At 43.2% G+C, this 19455-nt stretch overlaps 1 protein-coding gene and 1 long non-coding RNA gene across 2 annotated transcripts in view; one reads left to right on the top strand and one right to left on the bottom strand.

The window, feature by feature from the left end:
• The window catches only part of RAP1GAP2 (RAP1 GTPase activating protein 2), a 335084-nt gene that overhangs the window by 66471 nt on the left and 249158 nt on the right, over window positions 1-19455 (top strand). The window lies entirely within an intron of this gene.
• Window positions 98-18482, bottom strand: LOC133374146 (uncharacterized). Its single transcript, XR_009759825.1, has 4 exons — window positions 18413-18482; window positions 17226-17303; window positions 12601-12749; window positions 98-334 (listed from the first exon to the last, which is right to left on the bottom strand). It is a non-coding gene; the product is annotated as an uncharacterized LOC133374146 (long non-coding RNA).

The following is a 19455-nucleotide window of genomic DNA, read 5'->3' as shown; positions in this document are numbered from 1 at the left end:
CCCTGCATTTAGTTCACTGAGACGTAAGACTTAGTAAAATAAGAAAAGCTACTTTATTCATAGAAATACATAGTAGATAGGAAAGGCACACCTAGTTCTTACTAACTAACTAAGTTGGAGGCGCAATGCCCAGACTTGGGCATTGCTCTCATGGCTCAGGAGAGAGAACAAAGACAGATGTCGCCTCTCTGCTTGGACAGTCGAAGACGAAGACAAAGGAATGAGGGGTAGGTCAGCTTCCCTGAGCATATCAGTTTACAACAGAAGGAAGTTAGGCAGAGAAGAGCACAGGTAAAGGAAGGCAAACCTCACCATCTGGAGGACCATCTTCCTTCTGGAATACACACAAAAGAACACAAACAAGAGTTGCTCTTGCCCCACTTTCAACATTTGGAAGGAGGAGCAAATGGCTTCAGAAGACACACTCTTTTCCTACCACTTTTTTCGTAGTTTTGTCAGCTGGGATAATTGTGCTCCTATTGGTCCAGGGAGCTAATTTTTTTTTTAAGCAGCATTTCTCATTACCAACAAGACGCCACAGTGAAAGCAGGAAGCATTTTCTTTGTGCTTCTGACATCATCGTTTAGCAAATCATTGTGAAGTCAAATCCGACCAAGGGTAAAGCCTCCTAATCTCTGCACCTGGCAGAGTAGGGAGAGTGATCACTGCCACAGTGAGAGGGGTGAACACTCTGCCCCAGAGGAAAAAATTCTGAAAACCTTGCAGCCTGTGAACAGGGTAGTGATGGCAGAGGGCTCAACCTAATTTAATTACTGCATGAGTCTACATCTCAGCAGTCATTTCAACCAGTATATTACTGTTGCATATAATTAATATGCATAAGAACAGAGGCTAAATAAGTTACCAGGAATAATAATTCTATGGCATAGACACTTCCCTCTATCAAGCCAAACATTCTGCTGACATTAATAGCAAAATGAACATTATTAGGCACTGATTCACTAGCAAAACGAAGCCAAACTCCTGTACCATAAAGTCTTCTTTCTTCCACTCATTGAATTTCTTTTCATCTAATACTGAACTCTTGGAATCTGCATCATTGTCAAATGAGGTCCTGCTCTGTGGACAATGTTCTTAAGGGAACCCTAACCCTAACCCTAACCCTGCCAGGAAGCCTGGAAATGCTCAGGTCAAAATGTCCATTAGAACTGAGCTGAAATGAAGGGATAGGTGCAATCTATGCAACAGACCCTCTTCTCTGCTTTTGGTGATAATTTTGGAGAACTGTGAAATAGGGTAAAAAAAATCAGAGTGATGACAAAAAAAATCCTGCCATCACTCTGATTTGGCTCTGAAATGTCATCAGATAGCCCCTGGTTTGTGTACACATTACTTGGGCAAGGAGCTGCATTGCAAACTTCAAAAGATGTTTCTATTTGTGTAATTTTCAGAAAGTGTGAATTAGGTAAGTTTGCATTTAAATGACTGGACGCTGCACCAGCCTATCCTGGGCCTGTGGCACTGTAGCCCAACACCGATACAGGTGGTGCAGGGATAATAATCCCACCTTTCTCTTGTGTTGTGTGAATAAACTATGTGTGTACTGCGCATGCCTGCCATCAACTAAGATGGCAGGCATGTGTGTACAGTGCGCACAGCATTCACACTGATGGGAGAGGTAGGTGGGGAGTGCATGCAGGCTTATTGAAGCTCACACTGTCTGTATGGGGTGAGTGCCTGGGAGCTCCCTCGCCATGATCTGCAGCAGAGTTGGGTTTGAGGACCTGACATTGCAGCAGATCATGGAACAGGAGCCCAACCCTCCCACCCTAAGAAGGGGCCCTTCAGGGGCCCCTCTCGGCTGCAGGGGCCCTTGGCCAGGGCCCAATCTGGCCACCATCTGGTGCTGGCCCTGATTAAATCTCATGATCAAGTACTTTGCAAGGTCACATGGTGGGCTAGTCTAGTCCAAATGTTTAAAGACAGTTTTACATTTAATTCTTTAAGATTTCTTTTAGCAGGTCTTTGTCTCCCTTGCAAAGTATGTTTTCCTTCCTCAGAGCATTGTAGGAACACAAATTATTTAGTTAATAACTGAAATACAAGAAGGGGTTGACATATAACCTTGTTAATGATTAGCTAGCAGAAGGGGAAATGTTGGGTTTATTGACATTGCCACCTGTGTCAGGGTTCCATCTGATTTTTTAAGTTTAAAACTACAGTATATGCTTTAAAAAAACAATCTCCCCCTCCCTGCAAGATATTTATTTATGGGCATGTTTATGCATTATAGTGGTTTTTACTCTGCCCTTCAAACAAGTTCTCAGGGAGTCTTAGAAAGTTAGAGAGTACGAAAAGCAGCTTAATAATGGAGGAAGGCTCAAGAATGGGGTGAAATATCTGGCATTTTTAGAGGAAGGCTCCCTCCTGTGCCCTACAAAGGTCCGATTAAACCTGCGCAGTAGTGCAAATGTATTGTGCAACATGTTATTGATGCAATAATCGTGCTTTAGTGGTGGGTTTATACTTGACTATCTGTAGGGCTGTAGAAGGGGAGGGCTGCATCTCAGTAGAAGAGCATCTGCTTTGCATGCATACATGTCTTTATTACGATCGAGGATCAGCAATACAAATACAATACAATCAGCTGGATATCGGAATAGCAATAAAATGCAAAATAACAGCAAGGGCTGATTAAAAAGTAGTCCAGGAATGTCATAAAAGAATCAGGGTGGAAGGGAGTCGGGCTGGTTTGCAGCGCATAGTTCCTTTCTGCGAACCGTAGCGGCTACACAGAATGAGGCGAACTTTGCAGTAATCCGAGGATCCCGATCCGCCAATAAACGTCGCAGAAACTCAGCCTCAGAACTAGGATAGAGATTAGCTAAAATTTGGAAAATAAACTTGTGGCGTAGGTTAGAATAGAAAGGGCAACAGAGCAATACATGACACACCGACTCCACCTCCTCAGCACCACAGGGGCAGGTTCGTTCAGAATGTGGGACACCCTTATATCTGCCCTCCAATAGTGCTGAAGGAAGAACATTGAATCGTGCCAGGGTAAATGCTCTCCTAAATTTCGGGGTAGATAGATTCAAAATATAGGAGGTGGGGACAAAGGGTTTCATATTAATGTGGCTTAAGGAGTAGACAGCAGCCAAGCACTGGTTGTTCTGGAGTTCAATGTCTCTAAGGCGTTGATTGATTGTTGTTTTGGCCCTCATATACCCTAGGGCCCCTATCGCTGGCAGCGAGAAGCCAAGAGATTCTAGTTTGTTGGACAGCATCTGCTTCCATTGAGACTGGAAGGGATCTTCCAGAGTTAAAGGGGCCAATTCTGTGGGTATGAATAGTAACTTCAGCCAATAGCTGAATCTGAGCATCCAAACTCGGGTCTTGATTAAAAGGGCACCCAGTTCCAAATGTAGTGAGTGCCACATTAGGGACACAGCACGGGACACCCATTACCGACCTCAGAAAGTTGGATTGAACCACCTCCAGCAATGTATAATTGCCCCCGCTACAAATTTGGGTCCCGTAAAGTAGTTGCGCAAGAGCCTTGGCATTAAACACCTGGACAGCCGCAGGAACATATGAGCTGCCCCTTGCATAGAAAAAGGCAAGCAAAGCCTTTACTGTTTTCTGGGCGGTCTCAACCGACCTTACGAGATGTGCCTTCCAGGATCTCGAGGACTGGAATACTATACCAAGGTAGCTAAAGGCATTAACTTGGACAATAGAATGATTGTCAATTTGCCATCTGTACTTATGCCTCTTACTGGAGAAAACTAAGACCTTGCATTTTGCATAGTTGATTTTTAAAAGTTCATCAGTACAGAAGGCTGCAAGTTCTCTTAATGAGCGGCACAATCCAATCAGCGTTTGAGAAAGTAAAACAATATCATCAGCATACAATAAGCATGAGATATGTCTCCTCATAAGCGCAGGGGGATGAGAATTTACTGTCTCTAGGCGTTTAACCAATGGATTAATATAAAAATTAAATAAAGAGGGAGCCAAGACACCCTTAAAAGATGTTTTATACCCTTAAAAGATGCAATCGGTGCAGACAGATGTCCAGCCCGATTGCATCTTACCCTTATCTGGGTCCTTTCGTGCAAACATTGAATTAAGCAAAGTAAACGTCTATTGATGTTTGTGTCCCTTAGTTTCACCCACAGCCTGTCGCGAGATATTACATCGAAAGCTGATTTGAGATCTATAAAAGCAGTAAAAACCTGCCCGTATAGTACGATCTGCTACGAAGGCCCTCCTCCAGGTTCTGACTCATAGAGAATCCCGGAGGGTGGTGACAAGATCTAGGGCCTTCTCAGTGGTGGCCCCCGAACTGTGGAACAGTCTCCCCGAGGAGGTGCGCTTGGCGCCGACGCTGTTCTCCTTTCGGCACCAAGTTAAAACCTTCCTTTTTTCTGAGGCATTTTAATTTAAATTTATCTAAGTTAATTTAATTGTTAAATTTTGTCGTAATTGATTTTGGACTGTTTTTATTGTTGCATGTTTTTTGCTGTATTATACTGTGTGATTTTACTGTATTTTTTATGTTCACCGCCCAGAGAGCTAGTGCTAGTCGGGCGGTATATAAGTCTAATAAATAATAAATAATAATAATAATAAAAAGAGCCCCTCCCTTGCGTAAAGAGCATTTTTCAGCCAAATGCTGAAGGACAAGGCCCTGGTCCATGGTGTAGCGCCCAAGTCTGAATCCGGCCTGTTCGTCGGCCAAGATGTTTTCACCATCCATCCAAGATGTTAGCTTCTCTAGAAGATGGCTTGCTTTGCATGCAGAAGGTCAGAGGTTCAGTCCCTGACATGTCAAGGTAGGGCTGGAAGACATCCCTGTCTGAAACCCTGGAGAGCTGCTGCCAGTCAGTGGAGTCAACACTGAGCTGGGTGGACTAATGGTCTGACTTGGTATAAGCTTATAACAACTATGTTACCGGAGCTGGCATTTTGGATGGGCAGCAAGGAACATGGTGGGTCCTCCTAAAGCCTTAGACAGTGCTGATCCCTGATGCTAGGCCTGACTGTATAATATAGACAGTGCAGCCTTCATCATGATCCAATTTATACAGTGTCCCAAGTGTATACATGTACACTTTCCCAGCAGTGATTGCACCATCGATGTGCGAAATGGACCATCTGAGTACCCTGTCATGAAAATGAGACATGATTTTGTACATGGCTGATTAACTTGCTTGCAAAACAACTGTGGGATCCCAGCAAGGAAGACAGTAAAAGACCAGGTTTATATAGCCACGAAAGTGGCTGTATACTCTAGCCAGCATGAATTTTTCGCATTCCACAATATTAAATTGTAAATATCTTCCCATGCCATTCTACTCCTTCCCTTCCCTCATTTCAAAACAAAAACTTATAAAATTTATAGTCCTGAACTTTTGAAAAAAATTATAGGGAGGATTGCGATAGACTACTTGGCCCAATTCTGAGGAACTTTCCTGGCAGGCCATTGGTCTGGTGTTTGAAATATTTCCTAGCTGATTTTAGTAAGTCTACAACAGAGTCAGCAGCTAAGTTCCTTTTCTCTGCTCAAAGGAGTCGCAAGAGGATTATTCTCTTTTAACTGCTATTTCTTTTAGGTTGTACTTTTATATTTCTGTATCTTAACTATTCTGGTGTTTTATTGACTATTTTATTTGAATGGGTCTGTGACCATATATTAATAAACAAACAATAGTCCTGCACTCAAAAACACTTGCTTAACAATCCTTTAAGTTTTCATGGTGATACACAAAATGCTTAGAGAGAATCCAGACTCATGCTGGAAGAAGGGCGGGATAGAAATCAAATAATAAATAAATAAATAAACTTGAGTAAAAAAATCGAGAACCCTGTTGGATTTTTTTCTGTCAGCGGTCTCATAATGTGTTGAAATTAATTAAAAATCAGCCATGTTCACAGAGTACCTGTAATTCTATTACTGACATTGCCCCATACTCAGACCTTCATCTTCTGCTGTTTGAAAAATGCATGGCTGATTTTTAATTAATTTAAGAAAATTAAAATTAGAGCCTATGATAGTGCAGGCATGCTCAGTCAGAACCAACTGTCAATGTTGTGTAAGCCAGGCTAACAGCTGTTTGGCTTGGCTAATCAGGGGGCCACACCCACACAGACAATTATTCCACTTTAAACAGTCATGGCTTCCCCCAAAGAATCCTGGGTTTTGTACTTTATGAAGAGTGCTGAGAGTTGTTAGGAGACTCCTATTCCCCTGACAGACCTAGATAATTATGGTGCCAGGTATGCCTCCCTGGGGAGAGCATTCCATAAGTGATTCACGATTCACGATTCAGAAGGCCTGTTGTCACGTTGCCACCCTCTGCACCTCCCTCAGAGGGGACAAACGAAGAAGGGCCTCAGATGTCGAATGCAGGGTCTGGGTTGGTTCATATGGAGAGAGATGGCCCTTGAGGTATTGAGGTCCTGAGCTGTATAAAGCTTTATAGGTCAAAACCAGCACTTTGAATTGAGTCCAGAATTGGCTAATTGGTAGCCAGGGCAGTTGTGCCAGAATTGTTATGTGCTCAAGCCATCTTCCCTGGTGAGCAATCTGCCTGCTGAATTCTGCACCAGCTGCAGTTTCTGAACTATCTTCAAAGGTAGCCCCACGTATAACATATAGCAATAATCTAACCTGGAGGCTACCAGAGTGTTAGACAACAGAAGTCAGGCTATCCCTGTCCAAAGAGGATCATAGCTGGGCCGGCAGACAAAACTGATGGAAGGCACTCTTTCCCAATGAGGCCACTTGAGCCTCAAGCAACAGTAATGGATCTTGGAGTAAGCCCAAGCAATGCAACACCTGCTCCCCTCCAGCCGATCTGAGGAACGGCACACTAACAATACCTCAGTCTGGTCTGGATTGAAGTTCAGTTTATTGGCTCTCATTCAGTCCATTACTGAGGCAAGACATCAGTCTAACACATCTACTGCCACACCTGGTGATGTAAAGGAGAGATAGAGTTGTTTGTTGTCAGCATATTGTTGACAACATATTCCAAATCTCCAGATGACCACACTCACCAGTTTCATGTAGATGTTAAACAACATGGGGGATAACATCAAACCCTGCAGAACCTCACACTGAAGGCCCCATAGGGCCGAATGATACTCCCCAAGCACCACCATCTGAGAGCGGCTATCCAAGTACCACTGGAACCACTTCAAAGCAGTGCCATCCACCTCCAGCTCAGAGAGCCTCTCCAGAAGAATGCAATGGTCTACAGTATCAAAAGCCGCTGACAGGTCAAGGAGGATTAATATGGATACACTCCCCTATCTCTCTCCCACTATAGGTAATCATACAAGGCAACCGAGGCAGTTTCTGTGCCGAACTGAGTCTAAGCCCAATTAGATCCAGGGAGGATTTCTTAAGGAGTCGTCTTACCCCTTATCACCAAGTGCGAAATTGGCACTTATTTGAGTTTTGCTTTGCAGTTTGCCAACCAAACAATGTTTACAAAAATGCTTTTGTTAGTGGGAAGTGTGAATAACAATGAATACATGAGAGAAAATAACATACAAAAATGCAAGAAATGGCTTGAACAAATGTGTGCATTAGTCAAAACTGCCTCCAAAAATGCATGCATGAGGAGAAATTCGCGCTGGGCTACAGATGGACTAACAGTGTGACTGGAAAGGAGACAACTTCCTCTGTTCCAGTCTTCAGTCCTGGCACTTTTCTTTGTAAAAGTTGATCTCAATCCAGCAAACAATTCCCTAGACCTCACTGTATCTCATGATGGTAGAGACAGTTGTGATTTGGGCTGTGCACAGCCCCAACTGCAACCAAAGGCCCTGAACCCAGGGAACACACAAACCAGAAGTAACCCTGAATCGATTGGGGGAGGGTGCTAATGTTTAATTAGGGGTTTTAAACCCAATATTTAAACATACATTTGGGAGGGGAGTTGGGAAAAAATAGATGCTGTGTGCCCCCCCCAAAAAGAAGATTCAATCCTGCTGGGGTCTGATTCCCCAGGGCAGTCCAGGGGTTGCTTTCCTCTTCTTCTCTCCTGATGTCCCACCCCTTTAGAGCCCTGGATTGCTCTGGGCAGCCCAAGCTGATTCAGGTGATTCAAGGTGGTTACCACCCAACTTGGCCAAAGCCCATATCTCCCAAATCAGCCCGATTCTGTTCAGGCTTTGGCTGAAACTGGTACAGAGCCCTAGTAGGGATGGTGCACATTGGAGCCCCAGGGGTATGCAGTAAACTTGTCTTGCATTGTGTCTTATATGACTCACTGTGTCCATCCTCTCGTTTCTTAAGTTGTTCACTTTCCTAACATATACCTCCATGAATCTTTTTTATTTGATGTTTCCACTGACATCATCATTTCTCCCTCCCCTCCAAAAGAAGAAAGAAATGGCACATCAGGCGCATCAAGCAACAATTTCTGCATGGCAAGTGGACTGTGAAATAGATCAGATGGATTCTACAAAGAAAAAGCTTTTGCTTTGAAGGGAAGTGACTATCAGCAGGCAGAAAGGTTGTTGTTGTGTGTTGTTATGTGCCTTCAAGTCAATTACAACTTATGGCGACCCTATGAATCAGTAACCTCCAAGAGCATCTGTCATGAACCACCCTGTTCAGATCTGTTCAGAAAGCTTAGAGGAGACCAAATCTTGTGTGTGTTTCTGCAAAAAACACGGCGTACTAGAGCATGAATGACAGTAATGTGGGCAGAGAAAGAGTGAGAGAGAAGATTGGCTGAAGTCCATCAATATTTGACTAGTCAGAGTTTTTGAAAATCTGTAGTTGCCACTGAGTTGCCACCGATTGGGGTGCGTGGGGCCCTGCCCCACCAGTCTCAGTCTGCCCTCACCCAGCGCCCACCTGCCTGCCTTCTTAGTTACAACCAGCCCAGGGGATGATTTTGGCTGCCAGCTTCTTCTCTGAAGAACTCAACAGGGAGCAAGTTGAGGACAAAATTAGAATTAGTTGGCATCACCTACTGTTGCCCTTCCTGCCTTCTGGCCTACCAAAAGGCACCCACCACTGGGGCATGAAGGGGGAACCTGTGGCCCTCCAGAGGTTAGCCTCCAACTCCATCTGCCCCAGCCACCATGTTCAAAGGTCAGGGTTGATGAAACTCCAGTGGGACATGGTTATCCCTGGATATATCAGAAGGAAGGACGTATTGGAGGTTTGTTGTTGTTATGTGCCTTCAGGTCGATTACAACTTATGGTGACCCTATGAATCAGTGACCTCCAATAGCATCTGTCATGAACCACCCTGTTCAGATCTTGTAAGTTCAGGCCTGTGGCTTCCTTTATGGAATCAATCCATCTCTCGTTTGGTCTTCCTCTTTTTCTGCTCCCTTCTGTTTTCCCCATCATTATTGTCTTTTCTAGTGAATCATGTCTTCTCATTATGTGTCCAAAGTAGGATAACCTCTCATCATTTTAGCTTCTAGTGATAGTTCTGGTTTAATCTGTTCTAACACCCAATTTGTCTTTTTCGCGGTCCATGTTATCCGCAAAGCTCTCCTCAAACACCACATTTCAAATGATTTTTCTCTTATCCGCTTATTTGGTGTCACTCTATACTTGAAGGAGGGCATGGAATCCAGCAAGTTGGAAACCCCAAAAGAGGCAAGCTTCTCCAGAGAATCGTTGTGGCTGGTGATACCAGGATCCAGGAGTAGTCTAGTACTGGGGACGTTCTATCATCCCCCTGATCAAAATGCTCAGGGAGATCCTGAGATGAAAAATTAAACTGAGGAAGCATCCAAACTGGGAAGAGTTGTAGTAATGGGTGACTTTAACTACCCTGGCATAGACTAGCTATGTGTGTTCTGGTCACGAGAAAGAGGTGAAATTTCTTGGTACCCAGTTGAGACCTTATCCCATTCTGCGTCTGTGTTGGACTAGCTTTTTAATGTGTTTTTAAACCTTTTTGTAAATAAGATGTTTTTAAAGATTTTTAAAAAAAGTTTTTGTTTTGTTTTAATATATTTTAAAGTCTGTTTTTATGATGTTTTAAAGTGTTTTTAGTGCTTTTGTTTTCCACCCTGGGCTCCTACTGGGAGGAAGGGCGGGATATAAATAAAATAAAATAAACAAATAAATCTGATAAACTGCAGATAAATCAGGTTTTCCTACATATTCGTCTAAAAGAGGCAGGAAACCATTAGAACAAATATAGAAAACACGCATATCCTCAATCTGTCAGTATTGAGAAGCAGGGTGAGTAGATATACCCCTGTACCTCAGGACGTGACAAGTCTTGAGAAGACATAGACTTCAATCATGGTACAGCCATTCATTGAAAGAGAAGGCTGGTATAGAGTCAGCAGCAGAGAGCTTAAAGAAAGACATGGGACATGTGAAATGAAGATTACATAGTCTGGGTTGAAGAGACGATATATGGGAAAAGAAGACCCACGTATAGCCCAATTAATAAGCTAGAAATCTCACAAAAAGGGGATTCCACAGAAGAAATGAAGACTGGTCCCAGGAGATTTTGAAGAAGTGCCATCATGATCTGGTGATGAAAAAAACCTTGAAGAGAGGAGGATGAGATGCTGCTTGAGAAACAAGCCACTCTGGTGGCAATGACTCCCAGAAAGGAGAAGGCAGAAGAACCCAACTAGTCAGCTGTGGAAAGAAAAGCTGTGAAGCAGCTACGTGCCTATTCTAAGAAAACAAAGCCTGAAAGATGGTACATGAGCCTAATGTGCCTACAGAACAAGAGGAAAGGTCTGGAAGACATACCCACACGTGACCTTGTTATATGAATAATATGTCTGGCTGTCCTGACTCTCCCCATTAAGTAGAAGCCGAGATAGAAGATTCACCCATAATTAACTTATGGAACTTGCTGGTACAAGATGTGGCAAATGGCCATTAGCTTACATCAGTGTTTTTCAACCTTGGGTATCCAGATGTTGAACTATAACTCCTGTCTTCCCTGATCATTGGCTAAAATGGCTGGGGATGATGGGAGTTGTAGTCCAATGACATCTGGGGGAGAAGACTGGCCTAGATAGCATTAACGTGGGACAAGACAAATGATTGGATGATGGATATTTCAATGGTTGTAGGTCATGATAGCTATATGGCATGTCCATGTCCAGAGGGTGTCAAATTTGGCGCACAAGGCAATTTTTTAAAAAACTACCTCCAATGGGGAGATGAAGTCAGCTGACCCCCAGCCAAAGCAGCATGATTTAATACACACAGCCTGCTCATCAGCTGCTGAGCAAGGGTTAAACCTGCTCAATTTGGCTGTGCATGCTTATTCCCAGTAGGGGAACTGGTGCAACCACCCAAAGCTCAGCATGGGGCTGTTTGAAAACCAACCCTTTCGCAAATAGATCTGCACTGCTCTTTAAACCCCCAGTTTCCAGAGGTTCAAAGAGCAGCATGGGCTGTTGCAAAAGGGCTTTCCAACAGCCTTGCACTGAGCTTTGACGTCCTGACAGTTGGGGCTTCAAAGCCCGGTGTCATCTGATATCTCTATGATATCAGGAGACTGACAGATGGACGCCACTGCCCACTTGTTACATTTAGCCCTCTGGAACTGAGGAAATAAGACTCTGCCAGGCAGAAAAGATTCCCTGCCCCTAGGCTAGATGGACAACTTGGTCTAGTTCCCTAGGACTCGGTTCTTATTAACCATGAGAGTTATGAACAGAACCTGCTGGGAGGAAGGGCAGGATATAATAATAATAATAATAATAATAATAATAATAATAATAAAAACCTTCATGTTCAGAGGTAGTGTACCTCTGAATACCAGTTACTGGAGAATAACAGGGGGGTGTTCTCTTCACACCCTGCTTGTTGGTTTCTTGGAGGTGCCTGGTTGGCTACTATGTGAAACAAGACTGGATGGACCTTCAGTCTGACCAGCAGGGCTATATTTTGCTATATATTACTATATTTTGCCTAGTGAATTCCTTGCATTCTCTAGCAATGACTCTAGCCCAATAGTTCCCAACCTAGGGGCTGCAAAGTAATCCAGAGGGGGCTGAGAACAGTAAAGAAAAGATTTTTTTAAAGTCTTCCCTCCCTGGATGCTGTCTGCTACCCGCTGCCACTGCAGGTGACACCTCCCCCTTTCTCCAAACAAGAGGGGAGGGCTTTTGTTGAAGCACCAGAGTGTCTTTCAGGCACGCCGAGGGCAGGCATCTGCCTATACCACACATGGTAGACACCAAAAGAGGCTGAAGGAAGAAGAGGGGATTACTATTGCCAACTCCTGTCTCCTCGCACTGCCGCTGCTGATGACACCCTTACTCAGAAAGAGAGGAGAGGGCTTTTTGTGAAGCAAAAATAAGCAAGGCTGCAAGGAAAGGCTGCTTTCCCCCTTCCTGGCAGCCAGTCTGCCTCCCTAGGGTGAGGGGGGTCATGAAATATTTTGAGCTTATAAAGGGGGTCTCATAAAGGTTGGGTACCACTGCTCTAGCCTCTCTCTGCAAGCAAGGGCACCATCAAAATGGCATTGGTACAAATGGGTGACTGCAGTGGTGTCATTTCAGGGGCAAAAGGGACAAGCTTGCTCTGAATTTCATTTGCTTTGAATGCCTTGGAAAAAATTGGGCCCATAAACTACAGCTGTCTGGAGGTAACCAGGTGCATCCCACACTTACTCAGACAAATCAGTTTGGGCTTCATTGATTCCGAGGGTCACATTTTCACAGAAATAAACCGTCCTTGAACAGTTGCTTAGATGTATCCGATAGACATGAATGAGGAAAGTCATCCTTTTTTACCCAGCAGGCCTGGTTGTGTGATGTTCCTTTAAAAAAAAATGAAAAGTGATCACTGATCAGTGACTTGTACCTCTCTGTTCTGTTTTTGTTTTGTTTTAATGTTCATTTTTATGTTGTGTTTGTTACATATATATATATTTATATATATATAAAACTTTCTGTGGATTTGAGCAAACAGATTGTGGACTTTGCTAGACAGCACTCTGTTCCTTTTTAATGATTAACACTAGGTAGCCCAGGATCTCAGCTACAAGTGGGCAAGGAATGACTGAGCTGAGCAGGATGAGCAAATGCTGTTGGCTTCATCATAGAAACATTATGGGGCTTAAACGTCTCTGGAAGCGAACCTCTGGCTCTGAGATCTCAAACCCCTGCTTCCTCACATCAAATTTCCAGATGTAAGCAGTGCCCATTGGGACTGGTAGGGTGGAAGGCAGGGAGATCAACAGTAGGGGGAGCCAGAGCCAATGACAGGTGGAGCCACGTAAGTCTAGTTATGTCCCTATAATATCTTCCTCCCTGCTGTGCTCTACAGGGGCAAAACTGAAACTAAGGAGAAGGAAGCTGGCAGACGCCTGTAAGTAGGAAGGTAGGTAGTTGGGCTCAGAGGAATCAAGACAGGTTGGTGGGACAGCACCCCATTTGCCTTAATGGACCAGCCTCTACCAAAAGGTGCCTCAGTTACCAGGAAAAGGTACTTTGCGTGCACAGTGTTCCCCCACCAGAACTCTGCCATGAAGAGGAAGAGAAGCCTCCATTTACTCCCTCTTATGCCACCTGCCTAGGATGTCATCTGGGCTCTCCCTCCCTTGGCCACCCCCCCATCTAGGCAGCATCCTGAACCAAATAATATAAACTCTTGACCATTGCAGCCTTATGACTCGAGAACCATACAAGACCCGTAGCTTTATTAGGCAAGCCTAAATAATCTCCACCCCCCCCCAAAATACAACTAGTATGCTAGTGTGTGCACTACAATTGCCATTCTGTATGTTCTAGCTCTCAGACTGAACCTCAAAGTGGAAGGCAAATATGCCTTGACTGTAGTCTACTGTACAGGCATTAAAATGTACGTGTATGGGCTAGCATGCACCAAGGCATCTTCACATTTGTGTACATAATCCTATGCGTATCTTTACCCAGTAGTCATATTAAGTACATACTCCTGGGAAACTAGAACTTAAGCCTTCATGTCCATGAACAGTTAGGCACCATGTGGTTCAAGGGGTCACATCGTAGATGCACATGGACAACAAGTCATTCCTATGAATATTTAACAAGTCAGTTCTTCTAAGTACAGTAGTGTTTGTGGACAATAAGGCAGCATGTGACTCATGCACATGGACACTAAGGTGTCATGTGGTACATGTGCATGGACAATCAGGCAATCCTATGCATGTCTAACAAGTAAGTTCTGAATAAAGTAATGTTCATGAATGGTAAGGTGCCACATGGAACAAACATGTAGACACTAAGTTGCCACTTGCTGCATGCGCACCACACCTTATAGTATACAATCTCTCATCAGTGTCAGATACCAATCGTTGTTGCAAGAAGAGGGGTGTTAGAAGTGTACTTGCTTTTTTCCAGCTGTGAAAGACTGGAATGGTTATGCATTTCTATCCAGTAAACAGTCTAACACACACCTCTGTGCAGACAGATATATTTAACTCTGAGGTTTTTAACCATTGGCTTGTATACTGAATGCATCAGGACAGGATAAAGATTGGATCTCTAAACATGGGCAAATCTGTCAGTTTTGCTTTCTCTCAGTTTCCATTTTTCCAGACTTAAGTTCAGTTCACCAAACTCGTCCGCATTTCAGTATGCATTTCTCCTAATGTACACATTTTTGCAAAGCAGTTTCCTATAATAGCATCCTTTTACGTATGTTACTTTCACTAACATATGCATTTTAAGCACACTTTACCCTAGTATATGTATTTCTGAACACATCACTTGGCTGGAGACCTGCACTGCAAAATTCAGAGAAGTGCAAATTTCACAGGGTGGCTGTGCTTGGTTTTGTGTATTGTTTTGGAAAGTGTGGATTAGGTAGGTTTGCCTTTAAAAGCAAACTGAATAGAGTTTTTTTCCCCTCACTGGATCGTCACCTTGTAGTGGTGAGTGGGCTTGTGTGTTCCAGTGAACCCTATGAGCGATGCCATTGGGAGTCATGTACAGTACTCCCAGCAGGGTCACCCATGGCGGTAAGGTCAAGGGAGAGAAACCAGACAAAGAACAATCCAAGAATGTCCTCAATGGCAGAACAGGTGGAGGATAATAATGTATATGTTACAATAGCTGTGAAGGTGGATGAAGTTTGCAACAGGTAAAAGACTTCAAATCGTCGTGGTATTCATGCCATTGGATGAAAGCCTTTTTCTGTTAAGATTGTGTGTTGGTCGTTGTGTGCCAATCTCCCAAAATAAGAGAGGCATCTTCCAACCAAACCTTGGAAGACAATCTTACTCGGCCACACGAGTGATCGCCAATGAATGAATGAGTGTTTTCCCCATCCTTAAGCCCCGCAGGAGCAGTTCTAAGTTGGCAGAACCAATTCAGTAGGATTGGGTGGTTTATTTCAACACTTGTCATTTGGCTTTGAACAAATCAGAACTATAAGCCATCTTTGGCACCAGAGACTTGTACATATTTTAATTTTGCAGAAGTTATTACTTTGTTTCTATGTGGATTGCTTCCTCACCCTTGCTTGCTCTGCTTACCGTTTTATTATTTATTTATTTATTACATTTATATCCCACCTTTCCTCCAAGGAGCTCAACGTGGTGCATATGGTTCTCCTCCCTCTCCATTTTCTCCTCACAACAACCCTGTGAAGTAGGTTAGGCTGAGAGGCTGTGACTGGCCCAACTTCAGCCAGCAAGCTTCATGGTAGAGTGAGGATTTGAACCCTCGTCTCCCGGGTCCTAGTCCAGCACTCTGACCACTACACCACAGTGTTTGTGGGGTTAATGTTTGCTTTCTGAGGAATCTATTTGAATCTGCTTAAACAGATGCGGTCTTTATATCCCACCCAGCTTATGTGGGTAAGTGGATGGGTGAAATGATGCAGGGAGGGGGAGATGAAGAGCAGGTGGAACTGGGGAGCAAGCCAGCATGTTTGATCTCCATGACAACTAAATCCTGAAAGTGTAAATGTGTCACGGCTGAGGAGCCCTTTCAGACCAGAGTCACTCCTAGGGGTGGGGGAGAAATTCAATTTTGTTTGCATTTTAATGATAAACTACCCAGTTCGTGCTTCTTGAACCAATGTGTGAACCGAAACATGGCTATCCTTCAAAATTTGCACCTCTCCCAGTTCTTCTCCCAAGCAACGTGCACAAAAATGCAGATACTAGGGGGAAAGTGTAAATAAAAATGAACATGCTAGTGAAAATAACATACGGAAAGGCACTGTATTATTTATTTATTTATTCAATTTGTATACTGCTTCATACTTGAAAAGAAGCCTCTAAGTGGTTTACAGTGTTGGGAAAAAAAATCAAACCAAATTACACATTTAAAACATTTAAAAGAAACCATCTTAAACATTAACTAACAGTAAACATCATAAAAACCAAATTACACATTTAAGGGAATACAAAACATTTTTTAAAAAATCTTAAACATTAATATAACCTAAAATAACATAATAAATCATAATCACTACTAACAAATTAAAACACAAATATACCAGGAAGACAAGACAGCCTCACCCACCAAACACTCAAGTGTGTGTGTACAAGTAGCAGCATCGCGTCTCCCACTTTTGCTGCTTCCACCCCAACTTATGCTCTTACCAAAAGGTGGAGCAACATTTATATTAGGGGCATATAAGAGGAAATTGTTTGGGAAAATGTGTTTATTAGGAGAAAGGCACACTAAAATACTGATGAATTTTCATGAGGATTTGTTTTTAAATGGGAAATTCCTGCGGAAATGGGAAGAACTGAATTTAAGACTGGAAAAGTGAGAAACTGAGAGGAGACCAAAATTGATAGAGTTATCCTTGTCCACTCACTGCACAAGGAAACTGACACTGTGGTGAGGGATGATAAGGATTGCAGATTCTGCCTGAAAAGAGTTCTGTGTGGCCTGTAAACTTTTTACCCCATCAAAGAACTTTGGATCTGACCTGTTAAATACTTGCACAACCCAGTTAAGCTGCTGTGTTTACATTTAAACCCCAGTAATCCCAATTGGCTTCGGTACTAGAGCATGGACGCACCCAATGAAATCCACAGGTGGAAGGTTGAGGACAGACCAAATAAAATATCGTTATTTATTTAGAAAAATATGTACGAGCCATCTTTCAGCCCAGAAATGATCCCCTAAGGAGGCTTTACAATTTAAAAACTCTAACTTAAAAAAAACCTTCAAATAATATCATGAAAAACAGATTCAGAACAAGGGGAACCACTTTTAAAAGAGAGGTGGTAATTGACAGCATTTTAAATAACTATAAAGCCATGCAGAATGGAAATGTTTTAATGGCTCACCTAAACTAAAGATGAAAGTAGTTTAACCTTTCCTGGGGGAGCATGGTTCATAGATAGGGAACCACCAAACAAAAGGGCCTGTGAAATACAAAATGCAACACTTAATATAAGGGATTGTATTCAACTAAGTTTTACTCACAGTAGAACCACTACAATTATTAGACCCAAGTTACCCATGTCATTATTTTCAGTAAGTCTACTCTGAGTAGGACAAGCATTGAATACAACCCAAGGAATTCACTGCCACAACTAAAAATATTTTTTCTTTGTTGGTTAATTGTCCACCTTTTAACTGAGTTGTCAATTACATTTTAAATGAAGTTTCAAAATCCCAAAACACCCCTAATCCCTCCCCATGTGATGCAGCTCTGGGCATGTACAATTGTGGAGGGCACCGACAAGGATGGAATGGCTGCTCTGCACATTGGTGGTTGGGGGAGGCAGGATCAGGGATGAACAGATAATTCCTCCCTACTAATTCAGAGTAGATCCACTGAAATTAATGGACCTAAGTTAGTCACATTCATGAATTTCAGTGGGTCTGCTCTGAGTAGGGCTAGCACTGGATACAACCCATAAATCTGTCCTGTCCTGTTTCAGCATCATTATATGAATTGTTTTTTAAAATGCATGACACACTCATATTTCGAATGTGTTTTTCTCCCATAAATGTGTATTTTGCGTGTGCAGAATTTTCCTGAGAACAACTTTTTTATATGCATTTTCTCCTAAAATAGGCATTTGTATAGGCATTTTGATTTTTTAAAAACTGAGAACTGATTGCAAACTTCAAAGAAGTGCGGGCACTTAAGTGTAAGAACCTAAGAAGAGCCCCGCTGGATCAGGCCAGTGGCCCTCCTAGTCCAGCATTGTGTTCTCACAGTGGCCAAAGCAAATGACCATGGAAAGCCCAAAACCAGGACCCGAGCACAACAGCAACTCCTTCCCACTTGTCATTCTCAGCAAATGGTGTAAAGCAATCCTGCTTAATATGCATGACTTATGCAAGTCCCACCCTGCCCTGGGAACCTAAGAAGACCCCTGCTGGATCAGGCCAAAGACCCATCTAGTTCAGCATCCTCTTCTCCCAGTGGCCCACCAGATGCTTGTGTGAAAGCAGAACTGGAGTGCAAGAGCACTTTGCCCACCTGTGATTCAAAACAACTGGTATTCAGAGATGTACTCACTGACTCTGCCACTGGAGGTAGAACACAGCCATTGTGGATAGGAGTCACTGAATTCCATTCTGGTCCACATATTAGTCTGGGAAGTGAAGAAATCTTCTTGAGCATCCCTTGGTGGGATTAGTCCATGCAGCTTTGCTATATCCTTCATGTTCTTTCACTGTGTGGGGAGGGGGGAGGGGCCCGGGGCCTGCCCATATGACTGTATAATCTGCAATGCTATTGCTTTGTGTCCTCATTAAGTGACCGTCATCCAAATGGTGTTGCAAGCTGGTACGGAGTTTTGCATTCACAAATCCGCATTAGAAATACCACCGAAAAACTGATATGCTTTTCTAAACCAATAATTGCATTAACGTCCATGCGCTTGGATGCAATGCTGTGGACTTTCCTGCAATAGGCAGTCCATGGGCATTCCTCCATCATATGCCAAGCCCCCTGTCTCCTTCCCAACCAATAGCACATCCACAAACCTGAGCATGCATGGGAATTAAATAAGAGATATATGTTTCTGCACTCTTCTGAAAAAGTGCGCAAAAAGCAAATAACCCTTATGGACCAATCACTGAAAAGGGGTGGACTTAGGGGACTGGCCAATGCTAAAGCAATTTAGACCAAAAAAAACCCCTTACATGTATGGATGCTTGATAATCAGGTTTTCACAATAATCCGAACACAAACAGGACATGTTTGGATCTCAAGGCCACCAACCTGAATATGGAAAACTCGGATTTGGTGGTTAGGTATGGATGGGCCCAATGTCATCTGAACCTGTTAGTATGAGCAGAAGAGTTCAACTTCTAGTATTTTTCTTTTCCTATCTCCTCTTATAGCAAATGCCTTCCAAAATTAATCAAATTAGTCCTTTGCTCTCAGCCCAAACATTAAAACCCGCCTCTAACAATGAATCATTAAACTGTGTGCAACCCCACTACACCTGCATGTGTCCAAAAGGATTCAGGATTGGGAATGTGGCAGGGTGTGAATGTGTGAGTATGACTTAGGGGGATATAACTTTGTATTTCTGCGAGCAAACTCACGTGTGA

The sequence above is a fragment of the Rhineura floridana genome, chromosome 21 (assembly GCF_030035675.1).
Source record: "Rhineura floridana isolate rRhiFlo1 chromosome 21, rRhiFlo1.hap2, whole genome shotgun sequence".
Lineage (NCBI taxonomy): Eukaryota > Metazoa > Chordata > Lepidosauria > Squamata > Rhineuridae > Rhineura > Rhineura floridana.
Note: the sequence above shows the minus strand (reverse complement) of the source record. Positions and strands in the feature narration are given on the sequence as shown.